This window comes from Lycorma delicatula, chromosome 6 (genome assembly GCF_047948215.1).
Source record: "Lycorma delicatula isolate Av1 chromosome 6, ASM4794821v1, whole genome shotgun sequence".
Classification (NCBI taxonomy): Eukaryota; Metazoa; Arthropoda; class Insecta; order Hemiptera; family Fulgoridae; genus Lycorma; species Lycorma delicatula.
In genome coordinates, this window is record NC_134460.1 from 85153314 (window position 1) to 85172412 (window position 19099).

At 30.4% G+C, this 19099-nt stretch overlaps 1 protein-coding gene across 2 annotated transcripts in view; it reads left to right on the forward strand.

Annotated features, from left to right (window-relative positions):
- The window catches only part of LOC142325991 (ATP-binding cassette sub-family G member 1-like), a 192697-nt gene that overhangs the window by 65666 nt on the left and 107932 nt on the right, over positions 1-19099 (forward strand). The window lies entirely within an intron of this gene.

Genomic DNA, 19099 nt, shown 5'->3' on the forward strand with positions numbered 1-19099 from the left:
CGTAATCTCTGTTTATTACTATAAATGACATTTATGATTATTTTTCTGGTTATTGACATATAATATTATTCTCGTTTACTATTATTGTTATTGTCTATTATTCTGATTAGTATTGTGGTTGTGCAATAGAATGGCTATGACTAACATTTACAATTTTATTTACAATTTTTCATTGATTGTTTTATTGTTGTCGCTTATTATTATTATATCCATTGTCATTATTTTATGTTTTTAAACCAATAAACTGTAATTATATAACATTTTAAATTGTCAATCTCTCAATATCCTGATCGAGCCGTAAACACGCGATAATATATTTAAAACGAGATCATATAAGAGGTAAATAACCAATTTTTCTGTTCGCTTTACTGGTTTTCTCTTACCTTTAGAGTTGTTGGAATAGTTCTACAGGCCAACAACTCAATAAATTCTGTTAGTTATTACCAAATTGTTATCGGACAAATGCGTACCATAAGAGAAATAATATTAATAAAATGTTAAAGAAATTTAATATTTTTCGGGCATAATGTTCATGGTAGCCTAGGGACAAAGTTAATATGTTCGTTAAAAAAAATATATTCTATTGCTAGTTGATAATAAAATCGTCTAAATCTTCCATGGTACTCTTTTACAAAAACCTGTTGTCCCAAAAACTATATAAATTATGTACGATTTAAAGAGGGGAGAACTCCGTAATTCAATTTGGTTAATCAATTCCCGTACAAAAGCTTTAAAATCTTTCACCGCATAAATTTTATATTACAAATTATGTACGAAATGTAAGGTAATTGAATAATGAGTAATATAACAAAGAGAAACAAAAGGATCAATACACCCTAAGACGCTCAACCAGATTTGGAGAAATTGAAAAAAGTAAAAAAATATTTTTTTTGCCTTTTATTAACGAAATCATCATAGACGTTTAACGAATAACAGTATTCGTTATTTGCATAACGTCAATAAACTAGTGTATATATATATATGTATATTCTTTGTTTTGATGAAATTTACTACAGAAACTCGAACCTTGTTCGTAGAAATATAAAATGTAATTTTGGAAGCAAATGAAAAACGCCATGCCTGACCGGGATTCGAACCTGGGACCTCCGGGTGAAAGATATTGTAAATATTTAAGTAAAATCATAGAAATTATAGTAAATATTTACTTTAATTACTGTCATGAGTGCTCTAATTTCCGTCATCCGTAAAATTGCAATTACCTTCGTAATTACTTTTTCCTTTTTTTTTAACCTCCGGGACCATCGTTAGGTATTACTTCAGAGGATGAGATGATTGACAATTTTTTAGCGTGTGAAAATGCCATGCCTGATTGGGATTCAAACCCGGGACCTCCGTATAAAAAGCCGAGACGCCACCACTTGCGCCATGGAGGGCGGCGCTTGCGGGCGTAATCGCTTAATCATAAATAATCGTCCACACTTCCATCGAGAGGACTTCCATTCGAAATACAACATTTCTTGAACGATTTCTTAATCAAATCGCGTGGTATTTTTAATCAAGTCGCAATAATCCACTCAAAAATCAGTATTAAAGTCTGTTTCGTAATTTTACCAGATGAAGTAGTCTCGTGTGACGTGTTGGCTGTCCTCTTTCAGTAGTGTTTATGGTGTTTGGTTTTAAACGGTCGGTTTATACAGCTCTTTAGAAGTTAAAGAATAGATGACATTGTATCAGAAATATTAACTTACTCAGATTTTTCAGCAATCAGTCGTTGCCCTACATCATTGGTCGTATAACCCCTAAAACTGTCTAATACATTTATGGAAGGTTGTCGTAATAAAGCGTCTGGTCGATGCTCCCAAACGACGCATTTAATTCGGTCCAGTACTAATTCATTATTTACCCATATTTTTTCTTGGGCTCGAACGATAATATAGGTGGAAATTTTTCACTTTTCGATAGATGTTTTTCTTTTAAAAATTACAAATGAGGGTAAATTTTTTCCTGTCTAAAGCATTGTCAGAATCATTAAGCAACGTTGTTTTTCGTAACCTACAGTTAGTATCCTAACACTCTTTACACTCTTTCCGATGGAATTTCGAAAGTCATTGGTGTCCGGTCCACAATCCCAAATCAATCTAGGAAATAATTGTTCCTTTTTCGTAAATTTATGACATACCTTTGCAATTCTGTCAGATCTTCGTATCTTCTGATAGCCGTTGTGGTATTGTGATTCATCATCAAATAGAAAAATTATATCGGCAAACAAATCGACTAGTTTAAGTAATCATAACTAGTTAAGGCTTGCTTTAAAAGGTGTTGAATTCATCAGCGATTTTCAGGGCTTTTATCTGAGACATTTCTGTAGAAATAGCGTACCAAACTGACGTGCTGTTCAGATATGCGTTGGAAGTTTTTTTTTTCTATTTTCGGATAATTAGAGTTAATATGAAAATTTATTTTTCTTAATATCGGTAATTACTCATAGCCAAGTTTCTTGTTTTATCTTTCTTTTTCCTGTTTAGCCTCCGGTAATTACCTTGCAGATAATACTTCAGAGGATGACATGTATGAGTGTAAATGAAGTCACAGTTCGACCATTCCTTAGGTGTGTGGTTAATTGAAACCCAACCACCAAACACCAAAGAACACCAGTATCCACGATTTAGTATTCAAATCCGTGTAAAAATAACTGACTTTACTAGGACTTAAACGCTGGAACTCTCGACTTCCAAATCAGCTGATTTGGTAAGACGCGTTCACCACTACACCAACCCGGTGTGTTGCTTGTTTTATCTAAATCATTTTATTTCACTTAATGTAGGTTCATTGTAAAAACAAAACAGTTTGTATTAGAATTCTATTGATTAATTTATATATATATACAAAAACGTTTTAATGATTAAATCATCAGTGTCTTAAAAATCCATAAAACGACCCGCAGGTTATTTTTGCACCGTTATTTTGGACATAATGGTGCGCCGGGTACATGGGAGTATACGGTATTAAACAGTATTTTTGGGCACTTCCAACAAACTTTTTGATGCCTAAATCGTTTTTCTAAAAAAGATAAAGTTATTTTTTGTATAATAACAATTAAGATCTGTTGTTTACAAACAGTTCGTTTTTCTGTAAAATTTTGCCGCTAGAGTGTAATATTTCTTGCTGTGATTAAGTTGTTAATTAAAAAAAAAGAATTTCCTGTAAATGAGGAATAGTACTAGTCACAAAACAATTTACTGGAAAAAAAAAGAAAACAAGTTTTTATATTTTTATTTTTTATTTTATGGATTACTCAATCAGTGGTAGTATTGCATTTTATAGCTGATAACTGATTTTATAATTTATTATATTTTATTTTTTTTAAGCAATACTATCTACTGTAATCTTTAACAAATTTCATGGTCAGCTGGTAAGAGCTAAATTTTATTTTAATTAACTTGCATATAATTATCTTCATGAATATTGATTAAAATCTTGTTTACCTGTTTTTGTTTTATGTTATAAACTTTAATATTCGTTTTTTACATGTTTGGTATAGCATTGACCGTTATTTAAACATTATATATATTTATATGCACAATTTTTTTTGTATTTAATTTAACCAGAGAACGTGTTTTTTAATGCACAAATATTTTTAAATCATTAAATTTTGTTTTACAAACTTTACGTTTTTTATAATTTAATTTTTTACCGATATTATTTATATATTTACTTAGTAACAATACCTATTTTTGTTAATTATGTCAATTAAATGTTATACACAATTTGTTTTTTTTTTTTGCTTTATCACGTCACCAGTGTTGCGTACATTTTATGTAACAGCTTATGATAATTGATTGAGGTTTAAACCAGCCTTTAGTCTCACAAGTTATGCATATTCTATATCTAGCTTAGATTTTGTGAAATTTACTATTAATAATAGAAATTAAAAAAATTCTTAAATAGAACTAACTTATTTTGATTTTAGAATGCATTTATAATATATATACTTCTGTTAATATATATACTTTTATTTTATTTTATTATAATGCTTAATTTTATTATTCTTTCCTAATTCGGCAGTTTTGGACCAAATATTTTCCAGTATATATTTTTCAAGTAGTAGCTTTGTTACTCAGAGATTGTATAAAATAAAATGCCTATATTCATTGTAGTAGACTGTCGTTTTCGGCGCTTTGTCTTATAAATATAATCAACGTTAATAATTACAAAAATGAATAGTTACGAGAATATACGAGCTAGTTAATAAGAAATGGATAATTATTACGTAGTTAATTAGTTATTTTTCTACGATTTTTTTTAATACTCCCTTTTTAAATACTGCCCCCTTCTTTTCACGAGGACATGTAGTATGAGGTTAAAATTTATTTATTTATTTTTTTAACATTTGATGGCATCATATATATGTACAAAAATAATGTTTGTTTGTCCCGTTTGCGTTGTTATACCATTCATCCGATTCTGATAAAACTTTGGTGAGTTCTGCGCACGCCCGCAAAGATTTCTGAATTAGTTTGGACACGCTAGGTGGCGCTGGGGGTCGAGATATTTCGAAAAATTGTATTTATTGTCCGATTGGCTCATATTCAGAATGTGCTACATGGAAAGAAATACCTCTGCAATAAATGGATCCGTTAGGTGGCGCTGGGGTTGCGATAGTCCATTAATACAGTTTTTAGAAAAACTGTATTAATGGACCGATTTGGCTCATATTCAGAATGTATATTAGTTACGTGAAAAGAAAAATGTTTGCAAAAACTGTACCCGCTAGGTGACACCGGTGTCGAGATATTTACGAAACAAATATACCAACAGACTTTCTTCTTCTATATATATATATATAAAAGGCAATGTTATTATGTGCGTCCACTATAAACTAAAAAACTACTGGACAAATTTACGCGTGGGTTTTTGCAAAAAGGGACGCGTTGTCCGGGGAAGGTTTAAACCTATTTAAATCCTCGATCTGACCAGTAGAAAGAAATTTAGGGGTATTTGGAACCGACTACTGTGTTTAGAAGAGTAGTTTGAATTAAATCCGATAGGTAGTGCTGTTTTTACAGTTGGATTTATTTATATTCTGACTTTTATAAAGTGAAAAATTAAATTTTTTGAAGATCCTTTATTCAGTTTTTTAATGTTTTATCAAACTTTCAATTGTGTTCGTTTAATTTATATGTATACTCAAATCTAGTAATAGCGAAGCATTGCCGGGTCTGTTAGTTTTCATATAATTATAGTAAACTGATTAGATAATACAATAATACTGCCCGCAATTTTTGCTGTAATTATGGAAGGAGTTATTAAAATCCCAATTCAACGATGTTTCTAAAATTATATAAAAATATCGTAAAATAAATCATTTAACTAGAAATAGATTTATAAAACATGAACAAAGTTACTTTTAAAAAAAAAAAGGAAAAAGTAACGGTCTATTTATCACAAGAATATTATACTACTGAACGCGACCAACGAAGTTTGGTTCTCTAAAAACTCGGTTTATCGGTTGGTTTAGTCTTAAGGAATTGTGTATATAATTCTTGAATGACATCATAAATTTTCTTGAAGAGGTAATTTAACTTATAGGTAATATTTAAACATTAAAAATTTGGATCAATTATTTAACCGATTAAAAAATTGTAATCTTCGTTTACGACATGCTGTACCTTTAAAGATTATGTTAATTTTGATATCCACTGAAGGACATCAGCTTGAAAGAAAAAGAAAAGTTGTTTTAATGTAATAAATATACCTTACATTTTTTAAAAATAGAATCAAGGATGCTCATGAACCTGGCTAAAATATATATATATATATATATATATATATAAAATTTCTTTGAAACAAATTTCACATCTATACTTTTTATCTTAAACTGTTTCTTTTTATTTTTATTTTTTTTTAATGTTGTATTTGATAATTAGATACTACACAATTTTAAATAGTAGTAAAGGGGCTAAATTCCTTTGACTGCGGTTCTAAAGATACCTTCTTTCACCTCTGCTAATATTTCTTGCTGCTTTCGTATACAATCTTAAATCTTATACCTTACACTGTATTAGTACAAGACATTTTTTATGTATAATTAGCCCACTTTCTGTGTTCTAGTACTTTGTACACATGTTCGAGCTACGCGCTAGGGACCAAACATAATTTTCACCTTCATTTGTGGAGCATAAGAACAAAAAATATTTTAGTTTTGTTCTTCCTTATCTCTTACAATTCATTACTGATCCAATCATCTCTTCTAATTGTCGAATATTTCCACTGTAATCAGGTAAAGGCTCTACTAAATTATTTTCATAATAAATATATATCTTGTACAATAATAACGAAATTTTGAACCGGATGTTTCTGTTTTTGCTTAGTACCAGGTTACTGCAAAAAATTTAATATTATCATATATATTTTTATGTTAGAAGAGTTTTTGATAATTTTTTTCCTTTAGTTTCAATTTTGATTTTTTTGGTTCTATGTCTTTAATTTTATTATCCGAGAAGGGAGCCTTTTGCACAACCTATCGGAATTAGGTAAGTTTTATATAGTTCCTTTTTCTATTATTTTAACTTTTATATTTTAAAGATTCCGTCTGCGGTACTAGTTTTTAGTTTCATTTCACTTTCTTGACTTTTGTTTTAATAAATTTTATTATATGATTTATATTAATTTTAAACCTTATAAGTTTTATTATGTTAGAGTTATTTTACCTTTTTATTAAAGAAAATTCCGGGCGATGATAACGCACAGGCGTTTTTCGTCTCCAAACAAAAAAAAATAATAATAATAAATAGTCACTTAACCCTCTATGGTAGAACTTCTCCGTTCATTTATTACTCATTACATACCTATTTATCAGTTTTTATTAATTATTTATTAGCCGATAGTTTTTAATTTTTTGATAAAATAAGTTATTCGTTAAAAAGAATGTATTGCGACAGCCCTAGCAAATAAACGTTTGCGTCAAACACACGGAACCGTCTCGTACAAGAAGAGATCATAAACCGTGTAGGTTTTTATTTATTAAAACCTTATAATGCTGTGTTGAATCTGTATAACAACTAATAATGTTTTCCAAACAGCCTGTAGAGTAATAATTACATTTTTTTATCTTTTCGTCTTAATCTATTCAGTGTTAAAAATTCTATTTAAATTACAGCTAATCTGAAGAACTTTATATATGTAATACATCGCAATATTGTATTGTGTATTTATTTATTCTTTTATGAATATCCTGGAAGACTGCAGATATATCATGCAACTTTCCGGATTCGGGGCCACTAGGCAGTCGCGCTCCTTGTTTGTGACATATAGTCTTGTATAAATTCAGCTGACCATACCCTAGACGTTTGATTAATTGAAACTCATCCACAAAAGAACACCGGTATTCAGATCTAGTATTCAAATCCGAATAATAGAAAATACCTTTACTAGGATTCGAACCTGAGAATTTTCGACTTCGAAATCAACTGATTTAAGATGAAGATTTTTACCACTAGACCAAGCCGGCGGGTTACTGTATTGTGTACAAAAATAGCTACTTGAATTTATCGGTTTGATAAATTTATTACTCGAAACTACGGAAAAGTTTCTGATATGTAGTTATTATAGTTTGAAGGAGTCTAACTACCAGATAATTAAAAATTAGTTTTTCTATATTATATATTATCCGTATTGAAGTAATAAGGAATATAACAAAAAATTTGTAAAAATATTTGTCAAGATCTATCAATAATTAATATAAATAACGAAATCGGTTTAATTATTTTTATTTCATTATAATTATTATTGTAATAAATTACGCAATTTTGCGTTTACAAGGAAGAAAATAAACTATGTTAAACTAATTAAATGTCATAATATTGATAATTTTATCCTGTTGAGAATAATGTATATGTTATACAACTTATTATAAATCATTATTATTTTTCAATTTTAGTTATTTTTTAATACTATTATTATTATTATTATTATTATTATTAAAGTCGAGGTTAATACACTATTGTTATACTTTTTCTTTTCTTTTTTTTACATTTATAAATCATTCTAATAGAAAGTAGTCAATATTTTTTACATGCACTAATTATTTAAATGTAATTTTCCATTTTACATCAATTACACTAAGACTAATTTAGGTTGGTGGTAAATGGTATAACATGCGGAAATTTAACTTTTTATTTTTGAAAGACTTTTCCACTGTTATGAAAAAAATTTTATAATAAAATCATCTGCTACCAGTTATTACTATGTAATTCTAAAAAAAAAAACAATGTTAACAGAACGAATGAAAAAATTACGTAATTTTACATGGTCCAACATATAAATGGAATCTTGAGAAATGGCCCTTTAGTTATTATGGAAATTTTTCGGTAGTTTGTAACGGTCCTGACTGAGCATGCTAAACACTCGTAACGATTTTTCATCTTTAAACCGTAACTGGGGTTACAGTTTATAATAACTGGGATTATTACCACCCCAACACAGACAAAAAATATTAACTTTATGTCTTTTTTGTAAAAATGCATAAGTTCTTCTACGTTTTGCATCCTTTCTTTTCGTACTAAGAAATTCTACAGATTATTTATTATGGTGTAAAAGCGTTTAAATTTTTTGATTTAATTTTCTTTGTAAGAACATATGCGTATTTACATCAATAATGCTTGTACTGTTTTTGTAAGGAAAGAAGGAAATTGAAAAATGATACAAAATTAAGCCTCAGTTTATATCATTGTATTATTCTATATTGTTTTAGTCTTTCATTTATTTTTAAATCGTCTTAACATTCATTGATCTTATCGATAACTGTACTGCATATTTTTTTAATAAAGACTTGACTGTTAAAAAATTACTTAAAAATGTCTCAAACATGAAAAATATTCATAAAAACACATTTTTTGTAATTGATTTTTCGTTATGATTATGATTAGTAATAATAAAACCACCAAAACAATGGAATTTCCTTTGTTTATCTCAGATATTGCACTAAATATAATTGAATTTTCCTTTATATTTTTGAAATAATTGAGATGTTAAAATAAAAACTGAAATACAAAAATCGCAACTCAAAAACTGTTCGATCGTAAATAATTTCAATATATATCATTTAGATAAAATGCAATAAAAATAATACATTTATTTACTCGTATTTCTTTTTATGAAAATTTAATCAAATCTTACTACCCGAATACAGAGAATGTCATTACAAACATCGTCGTTGATAAACTCGTATTGTATTTAATGACGCAATACCGGACGATTCATCCTATATCGGACCTTCACCCTTCATCGGACCAGGGCGATGTAGGGCCTTCATCCTATATCGGATCAACATTTTAATCTATTACATGACCATTTTATATTTTGAGGTTATTTTCATTTCGATTTTATGTACTATAGAATCATAAAACTGTTCTGGCCACCTTTACGCTCTAGGGGTTGAAGAATTATTAAAAGATAATTTTTTATATTTCTGATCTAAACTGCCTATTCCTTGACTTAATTTTTATTACACGGTTATGATTAATTCTCTTTTTTAATATATTTTCAATATAAATAATTACATATTTTTACATATAATATTTTGAGTCAGCTTAGACACTTGTTACTCAACAGAATAATTGCTAAATTGAAGTGTAGTTAATTTTTTTTTTACATCAAAATTTATTTATAGTAGTTCCATAAATCCATACGTAAATTAGATCACAAAATAATGACATGAAGAGATATTTCCATTGAAACTCCTCAAAGTAATGTAAATAAGTAGTATGTATACATTATATATGAAAAGCAACATATAGTGATTAAACTAGAAACAGAAATGTTAATAATATAACAAAAAATAGTTAAAAGAAATAGAATAAAGAAATAACAAAACTAAATATAATCGACTAACTCATAAACAAAATAAAGCACAATAACACTTGAAGGAAGAAGTCCCACTATAAATATCACGCATTATCTTCCAGTTCCAACACATCGAGTCGTTTCAGCCGTCTAATATTCTCGCTACTGTCCAGTAGGGTCACAACCACCATGAATAGTGCAATCCAGTTAACAGCTGATTGAATCGTCTAGTTAATAACTTATTTATTATAATTTTTATCACAAGTTCATAAATTATTTATGAATATTAGGTAATGATATCTAACGCAAAATTCAGCCTGTTTTCTACCAAAATAGATGATGTCTTTCTGCAAAAATTATTCTTTTTACGTTTTCCACTACAAAAAAATAAAAAGTGCTAGATCCCAAAGATCGTACCGCATTCCAAATCCACTTCATAAGGAAAGATTTTCCGTTTAATGGAATTTTGATTATTTTGGACCGAAAGGGAAAATATCACAGGTAGATGAACTGATTCAGTACTCTATCCGTCTGTTTCTTGTCCAATGGGTTCAAACTTCAGCAAAATATCGGTTAAACGGATATTATAATTCATAGACGTGGTATTGCACCGCGTTACAACATCCTTACATTCCGTTCGTTTTTAACTGTTAATAAAAGACGCAATATTAATTTGAATTAAAAGTTGAAAAGTTTCTCCCTTTAAATTAATTTTTAACTGTTCCTGCAAGATTTGAAAATATTAATAAATATTTCCCTGATATTTTTCTAAAACGTTCTACATCCCATTATACGTTTCAATAATTAATTTTTCTTTTATTATATGTTTAAACAAAGAAACACGTGCATTTTCTCGGATACTGAATAATATAATAATAGGTTGTATATTCCATAGCCTACTTCTAAATTGATTTTTTTTTATACTGATGTCTGAAAAAATAATACCATATACTTTGCATGTCATTGAAAGAGAAAAATAATTAAAATAAAATTAGGTTTTTTTTTACAGACCATTTCAATGTTTTGTTTTAATTCACTCTTAAAAGTTTATTGTCTAAAATTAAAAAAAAAAAAATTTTAATTACTATTTATTTACTCTTAAGAGTCCTTGATCTTGATGGTATAATTACTGACATGGTATGAAAAATGGTAATACCATTGTAAAGATATAATAAATTTAACAAATTTAATTTTGTAGTTAATACTAAAGTTGAATCATTTATAGAATGCTTTCTTAAAAATAAATTATATGGGTAGAATCAACATTAAAATAACAATTCGAAATTGTAGTAGTGAACTATTGCATCAATTGTTGCGAAAATTGATCGTTTCCCACCATAAAGTTTCTCTTTCATTAACATTAATTATAATTAATATTAATTTTCACTAATTATAAATCTTACAAAAAATTATGAATTTTTACAGAATTTTATGTTCTTCAAATTATTAATAACTATTTATAAGTATAATTTATATGCAGTTAACTACTAAAGCGTAGCATTTTAAAGTTCATGTCGGTAAGCAGATCACATTTGTTAATATTGTAGAGATATTTAAATTTTTTAAGTCAAATATGTTTTAATATTTTTTTAAATGTATTTTTTTCATTCATTCCACCAAATTATCTGCTTAGTTTGATTATCTACTTCTGTTTGAAGTATCATACATCTAAATTAGTATCTTTGTAATAAAAATCTAATGTAGTTTTGCGATTATGTATTTAAATAAAATGTATTTATATTTCTTCTCAGACCCTCTTCGAATAGTGAACACATTACTGTCTTGAGCGACTGTTGTATTAAATTACTATCTACGTGCAAGTCTGAAAAGTAAAATAAAATTGAGCAATTCGGATAAATAATATAAAATAATGTATTATATACTCTATTTAAAATACAAAACCATATAAAATACAGTGTAAATATAAATGTTTACGTTAATAAATTTAATATATATTACAGCAAACTTCATCAAAGCAGAATATAATTATTTATTAAATTAATAATCGCCTACTTAGGATATTTTTATTCTTTTATCTGTTTAGGCTCCGGAACCACCATAAAGCAATTACTTCCGAGGATGATATGTATGAATGCGAATGAAGTGTAGTCTTGTACAATGTCAGGTCGACCACTCCTGAGAAGTGTGATTAATTGAAACCCAACTATCAAAGAATATTGCTATCCACGATCTAGTATTCAGCAACTGCGTTTACTAGGATATGAACCTTACAACTCTCTTCGAAGGATACTTTCTTTATTTTTTTCTTTCTTTATTTCTGTTTAGCCTCCGAGAATTACCATTCAGGCATTACTTCAGAGGATGAATGAGGATGATATGTATGAGTGTAATTGAAGTATAGTCTTGTACAGTCTCAGATCGACCATTCCTGAGATGTGTGGTTAATTGAAACCCAACCACCAAAGAACACCAGTATCCACGATCTAGTATTCAAATCCGTATAAATGTAACTGCCTTTACTAGGACTTGAACGCTAGAAGTCTTGACTTCCAAATCAGCTAATTTGGGAAGACGCGTTCACTACTAGACCATCCCGGTGGGTGCTTAATATTAACAATAATTTTTTTTTTCTTCACGTTAAGCGCTTTCGTAGAGATCTCTGCTTTGTCAGTAAGTGTGAAAGTATGTATGTTGGATTAAAACAATTTTTAAATTTATCTAATCGTCATATAAAATTTCATCATTATTCAGATTTTTGATACTTGTTTAGATTTTATTCTATTTGTAGCTGAAAATGTTAATATTCTAACAAATAATCGATCTGTAAGCTAGAGCTTTAAAATATTATTTAAAGATTTTTTTTTAATCTTAATGTAATTGCCAATATTCATTTTAATTTTGTGTATTTTTAAATATTATCTTTAGCTACGCGCATTGTTTTGTATATTTAATTATAATTCATTTATTACTTATTAATTATTTCATCTCTTGGTTGACCAGAAATGATAAATGTGATTAGCGTTATTTAGTGTAATTTATTAAACTTATTTAGTGAGTTTAATTACAAAAGAACTTTGTAACTGAACTTTTAATGAGTACTCAATGTTGTTTACCATTACCAACGGGAAGTAGTAGGGAGATCTCTCAAGATGTATTGTATATACCACGTGACTGCTTGACAAGTAGAACTGGAGCGTATACTTAATGCTATTTCTGCTCTTGATGTACACTGTCCTTGCTCGAATTCCAGCATCGGCTGATTCCCTGTCTTCAGTCGTGTTATAGCAGAATATAATATTAATATTATATAACATTAATATAATATTTAATATAAATAGAATATATAATATTTTTTTTTTTTAATTATCGTATTCGACATATTTCATCTATTAAATCATATACGTCCTTGAAGTAGTAAAATTAATTAAATGTAATTAAAATTAAATAAATGTAATCCTTAATTGTATAATTAGTTACTAGAATCTTATTAAATAATTTCATTATTCGCAAAAAAACTTACAAAAATTCCAAATTTAATAAATCTCTGTGTATAACTTGTATTTTTTTCTGTTTATATAAATAAAAACATTCTCATAACTAGATAGCACATTTTCAAAATGATGGCTTCCTGAACTAACGCTGACATAATCGAAAAACAAAAAGCGTGCAAAAAAAATCTTAGAACGAAGTTGAAGATAATTTTACATAAAATGTGTACATTTTATCATCTACAATCAAAATTCGTATGGAAACTTTAATTCATAGATAAATTTAACGTTTTATCTCTTAATTATTTTTTTTTTTTTTTTTTAGTGTTTATAGGATAGGTAATATAAATTTGAGGAAACATCTGGCAAAACAGACTGTGAAACAAAATTTTTACCGTATGTAATTAGTATATAAAGTAGAATAATTAAAAGCGATATGAATAGCGTTAGAATCTGTTCTTTCCACGCTAAGGAATATTTATAGAAAAATTAACATAAAAATCAGAGTGTGACGAATATCAACAATACTAACATAAAATCTACATTGTAATCTTTTCTTACTACTTTGGTTTATTAAATTTATTCTTCTTCACGTCATGAAACATTCCGACTGGAGGACTTATAAAAATGAAGAATTTATTTCATAAAATTTACAGAATATGACTGGCTGTGATAAAATTCAACTGACAACGGAATTGTGAGAAAATAATCGTACACAAACAATAAGAGATAACGCTAACCAATCATTATTTGAAATCAACAAACACCTTGTTTTAAATTTTTTTCCTAGTTTTATTGCGATCTCAAATATGAAAAAAGGACATTTTTTCCGAGAAGTTGCTGGCAGAACGAACAAGTTTCGATATTTTCTTGTTATAATTTAAGTGAAAAATGATATAATTTTTTTATGTATAGAAGATTTACATTCCTCAATTATCGTTAATACAGACTTTATCGTATCACAATCGCAAAAGGAATTATTTGATAGGTCGTGATAATATCCAGCTGATAAATAGAACATCATGAAACTGTGGCATTACATAAGGTTTCACTGTTTAATCACAATCTGCATTCAGAATTTACAGATTAAACAAAAAATGAAGAAAATAAATCTTTAAAATATTATTTAGTCCCTTTATTTTGAAAACCAATTGGCCGGTTAGGATAATCTCGTTCTACGTCATAATTATTGGTGATAATTTCATATCACATTTGTCGTTAAAAAATATTATTTAGGCTATTCTTTTTTTTTTTTTTTTTTTGTAGATTTTGTGGGGTAAATTACTTTACTGAAATTAATAAAAGAGAATAAGCGTTTGCGTCGATAGTCGTGGAGTCGAAGTTTTGTATTTCGTGAAAAAAAAATTTATTCAGTTTTCATTTATCGAAAACATTGAAAATAATTTTGTAATCATTCCATTTGATTATTTTGTGTATCAAAAAGATTATTTTATGCAGGTTTATCGTTAAATTAAAAAATAGGGATTAAAATTTCAAATCGATCTAGTCCTTGGTTAGTCAAATTTCATTCTTAGTAATGAATAATAATTAACTTACTTCATATTTAACTGGTCAGGTGTTTTACTTTTATCTTAACCTATCATTTTCCCTATTTTTTTTTTTAATTTATGTTTTTTTCGTAATTGGCATTAGATACATGAAAACATTTCCTAAATTTAAGCTATTTTTCACGTTACTGACAAAAAAAATAAATTTAAATAAATGTATTTAATCTCTTTAATTTCAAACGCTAACTTTAGTAATCTTTTATAAGGTCTATGCATTAAATTTTATTGTTCGATTGACTTAAGTTATAGCCTACCATTTTCTATTAACATTGTGAACAAATGTTCTCGTTCTTATAAATGGATCAAGATATAACAGATCTTTTTAAAGGTATGATGTGATTTAATTCCTGAATCGTTTGAACTCGGCTCTGTAATCGATTTATTTTTATTCTTTTTTTTCATTTATTTATTTATTTCTTATTGAAGGTCCGTTTTTTCTTTTAATGCCTGTTCAAAATGTTTTAAATTACGCAAAAACTTTCTAGATGTATCCCAGTCCACTTCACTCTTTGAGAGTAAAAGTACCACATTTGAGAGACAATTTTCTGTTGTTCTACTTGGTTTAAATTAATAAATAAAAAGTATTATAATACATTTATAATGCACTATTAGCATTTAAATAAATAACGTTTTACAAACTGTTAATAATAGTAAAGCAATTCTACAAACAATAGATAATAAAATTAGCAATTTGAGTTCATTTGTTTTTAAAGTTGTTAATGTTTCAATTAGGAACATAAATATTTATCAAACTGTGATGTGTAATGTTTTACATCATCATAATTAAGAGATATTACCAGAGGTAAAAATTCTTGATGAGTGGTTCTTACTCCTCCTTAATTAATACTTTAAAAATAATTACAGCTCTGTAGTTTAATATCGTATTATAATATAATATAAAAATATATACACTACATTTAATTAACACGTTTGGTTCAAAATTTATAAAGATTAATAAATATTAATAATGAATGATTGCTGTCTGCAACTAGGCTATACGTCAGCAATTGGCAGTACGTCAACGAGGGTTTGCAGTTACGTAAATTCAACCCGATATTAACCGTGTATGTTAACAGTATGTTATATTTAAATAAAGAGAAAAGGATATAAATTTGGAACAGGTAGTAGACTTTCCCATTTTTGAATATTGAATCTGTTTTCCTTATATATTCTATCACTCAAAGTGGACATTACTATATCTTACTTAATAAAAAATTTGAACATATTAACTTATGTAATAAATAGCTGCCGTTTTTAATTGAATATGGTTAAATACGTATAATTTACATACAACTATTTGGTTTCGTATATTTCTTGTAGATTACATGGTATTTATGGGAACTTTAATTTATAACTGTCAATTTGCTTTAATTAATTATAATATTCTTTCATAGAATGTGTTGTCGAAATATATATAAGTAGCCAAATTTTACTTTATTTCTCTTTCGTACCGTTTTATGAATAACCGTGAAATGATAACCGATTTAAATTAAAATCCATCCATCCACAACACGTTTTAAACAATTTGTAATTTTTAGAAAGAAGAAAAGTTTTTCTAAGCTGTACATACATTACAAGTTGTACTTATTGTTATGTACGAGTATATTATGTGTATCGGTGTGGCAAAGATGTCCTTGCCCTGAGGTAGATATTCCCCACGTCCGGAACACAACATCTACGTTCCACGTCCAGGGCGGCAACAGCTGTACTCAAGTACATTACATATAGCTGGCTAACGGGGTTCCGAGTGTTGTTTCTCGGATATGCTTTTTTCGGTCGATTTACATCTATAGGCCGAATTACAGGACTGGACTTTACGGCCACCTGCAGATACGACATTATTAACGATTACGGAAATGGATTAATACCGCCTTTAGAGCTGGCGATGTGGCGGCCACGGTCAAAGTTATTTGCAGGTGTAACGGAGACCTTTCGTCGTCCACATGCCCCCCGCGATGGCAAGCATGTAGTTATGGTGCCCATGTTCGGAGCATGGGAGCCCTGAAAGCTTCGGTGTGTAGGGGCCTGGAGTCAGTGCAGAGACTGCGCATCCGCTCTCTGCCAGGACATATGCCGGTTCCACCGGAGTACTGGAACGGACCTCCAGGGTTGGTAGCCCTGGAGTGGGGGTGTACCCCGACGGCTAGCCTCACTACAGAAGGGATTATTTGTTTGTGGAAACTGAACAATTAAACGTGGCAGAGGGTTCACGCAAACACCCTCGTTTAGAACCGGCTGTTTCGCCTGAGGCGAAACGCCGAAAGAGTACGCAGATTAAGAGGATTGAGATTGAGGCTAGGAAAAGCTTGCAGAAAGCTTTTTTCAAGAGCAGCATCCCAAAACCTAAGTATTTGGTTATTACGAAGGAAGAAGGTAATTTCTCGAGGGTGAGTCCTTTCCTCATCGCTCGAGAAATAAACAAATGTGCTGGAGGTCCTGTTAAAGAAATAAGAAAAACTTTCACGGGACTTCATGTAGAGACTGTTAATGATATACAGTCTCAGAAGATTCTAGGACTGAAGAAAATTGGAGAATTAGCTGTACGTGTTGATCCTCACGGCACGCTCAACACCTCAAGGGGTGTTGTGGTCTGTCGGGATCTTCTTAACTGTACGGAGCAGGAAATTGTAGAAGAATTAGCGCCGCAAGGAGTATTGGAATGTCGGAGGTTGAACATTAGAAGGAATGGCGAAGTCCTTCCTTCTGCATCCCATGTTCTTACATTTAACCGGCCTACTTTACCGGAGAAGATAAGAGCGGGCATACATCGGTTGGATGTGCGGGCATTTGTCCCGCAACCAATGCGATGTTTTAAATGCCAACGCTTTGGACACACCGCTGTTAGGTGTGAGAGGCCGCAAATATGCGTGTGCGGTGATGCAGTTCATGAAGGAGAGCCGTGTAAAGAGCCTCCTACCTGTATAAACTGCAGAGGACAGCATTCCTGTAGATCCAGGAACTGTCCTGTTTACAAAGACGAAGTAGCTGTGCAGGAAGTAAAAACCCTGCAAAAAGTCAGCTACTTTGAAGCAAAAAAGATCGTAAACGCCCGCAGACCTAGAGCAACAACAACCTATGCTCAGGCTGCGGCTGCTGTTCCTGCTCCTGCTCCAGTTGCTGTTGATGAGAGTGTAATCATCAACAAACTCGCACCTACCTTGGCTGGCTTAATTGAGAGGATAATCGAAAACAAAATGAAGCCTCTCAGCACTAAAGAACCTGTTAAGCCAAGAATAATTGTACAGCCTCCTGAAGACACATCTGCAAAACAAAAAGTCGCTCCAACACAGAAGAAAACGGACACTAAACCTGATATCCAAGTCCGTCTTAGCGAGATTTTAGTTGAAGATAAGAAAGTGACAACTACAGAGTCTGTTATGGAGGCTCCCAAGCCTCCTGTAACTGAAGTGGCCTCTAAGCCTCAGAGGCCACAAAAAATTTCACAGGGGGACGAATGTCCCCCCTTCCACTGGCGGTGACCGGTGCGCCTCCCGTGTCGGGGAGCGGCCAGGTTGCCGCCTCTCAATCGGCGCCTGAAACCGGCGCCGATCCATGCCCGTCGTCGTCGGCGGCTTCGGTGGTCTCCGATTCGGAGACCGGAAGCTACGCTGGCGACGATGTTCTCCGCGAACATGATGCCGTTCGCAATATGGAGAAGAAGAGAAAAAAAGGATGGCCTAAAGGAAAACCAAGGTCATAATTTAATTAAAAATTAGCGAGTTCAATGGATGCTTTTCAAACATCCATGAGCTCCAACGCTTGGTACATGATGTAGACCAGATTTGTATATGTCTGCAAGAAACGCATTTCCGCCGAAATGAAAATTTTAAATTAAAAGGTTTCGATATATTTCGGCGAGATCAACCGCCAAATGTAAGAGTTAGAGGTGGAGTAGCTATATTAACATCGACTAGAGCTACCACCGAAGCGGTTGTTCTAAACACTAACCTACAAGCGGTCGCCGTTAGAATGAAGCGTCCGCTCCAGGTCACTGTCTGCAGCATATACTTACCGTATTTTGATTGGAATAAGGATGACATAGCAAGACTAATTTCCGAGCTTCCCCCACCTGTTTTACTGGTTCTACGCTCATAATTCTCTCTGGGGATCGGATCGAGTAGATCCCCGTGGAAGAGAACTGGAAGGGTTCCTGATGAATTCAGAACTTATTATTTTAAACGACGGATCGGGAACCTTTTTCAATGCCAGAGATGGATCGACGTCCTGTATAGATCTTGCACTTATAAGCGGATCGATAGCACCGAGGTGCAGCTTCCA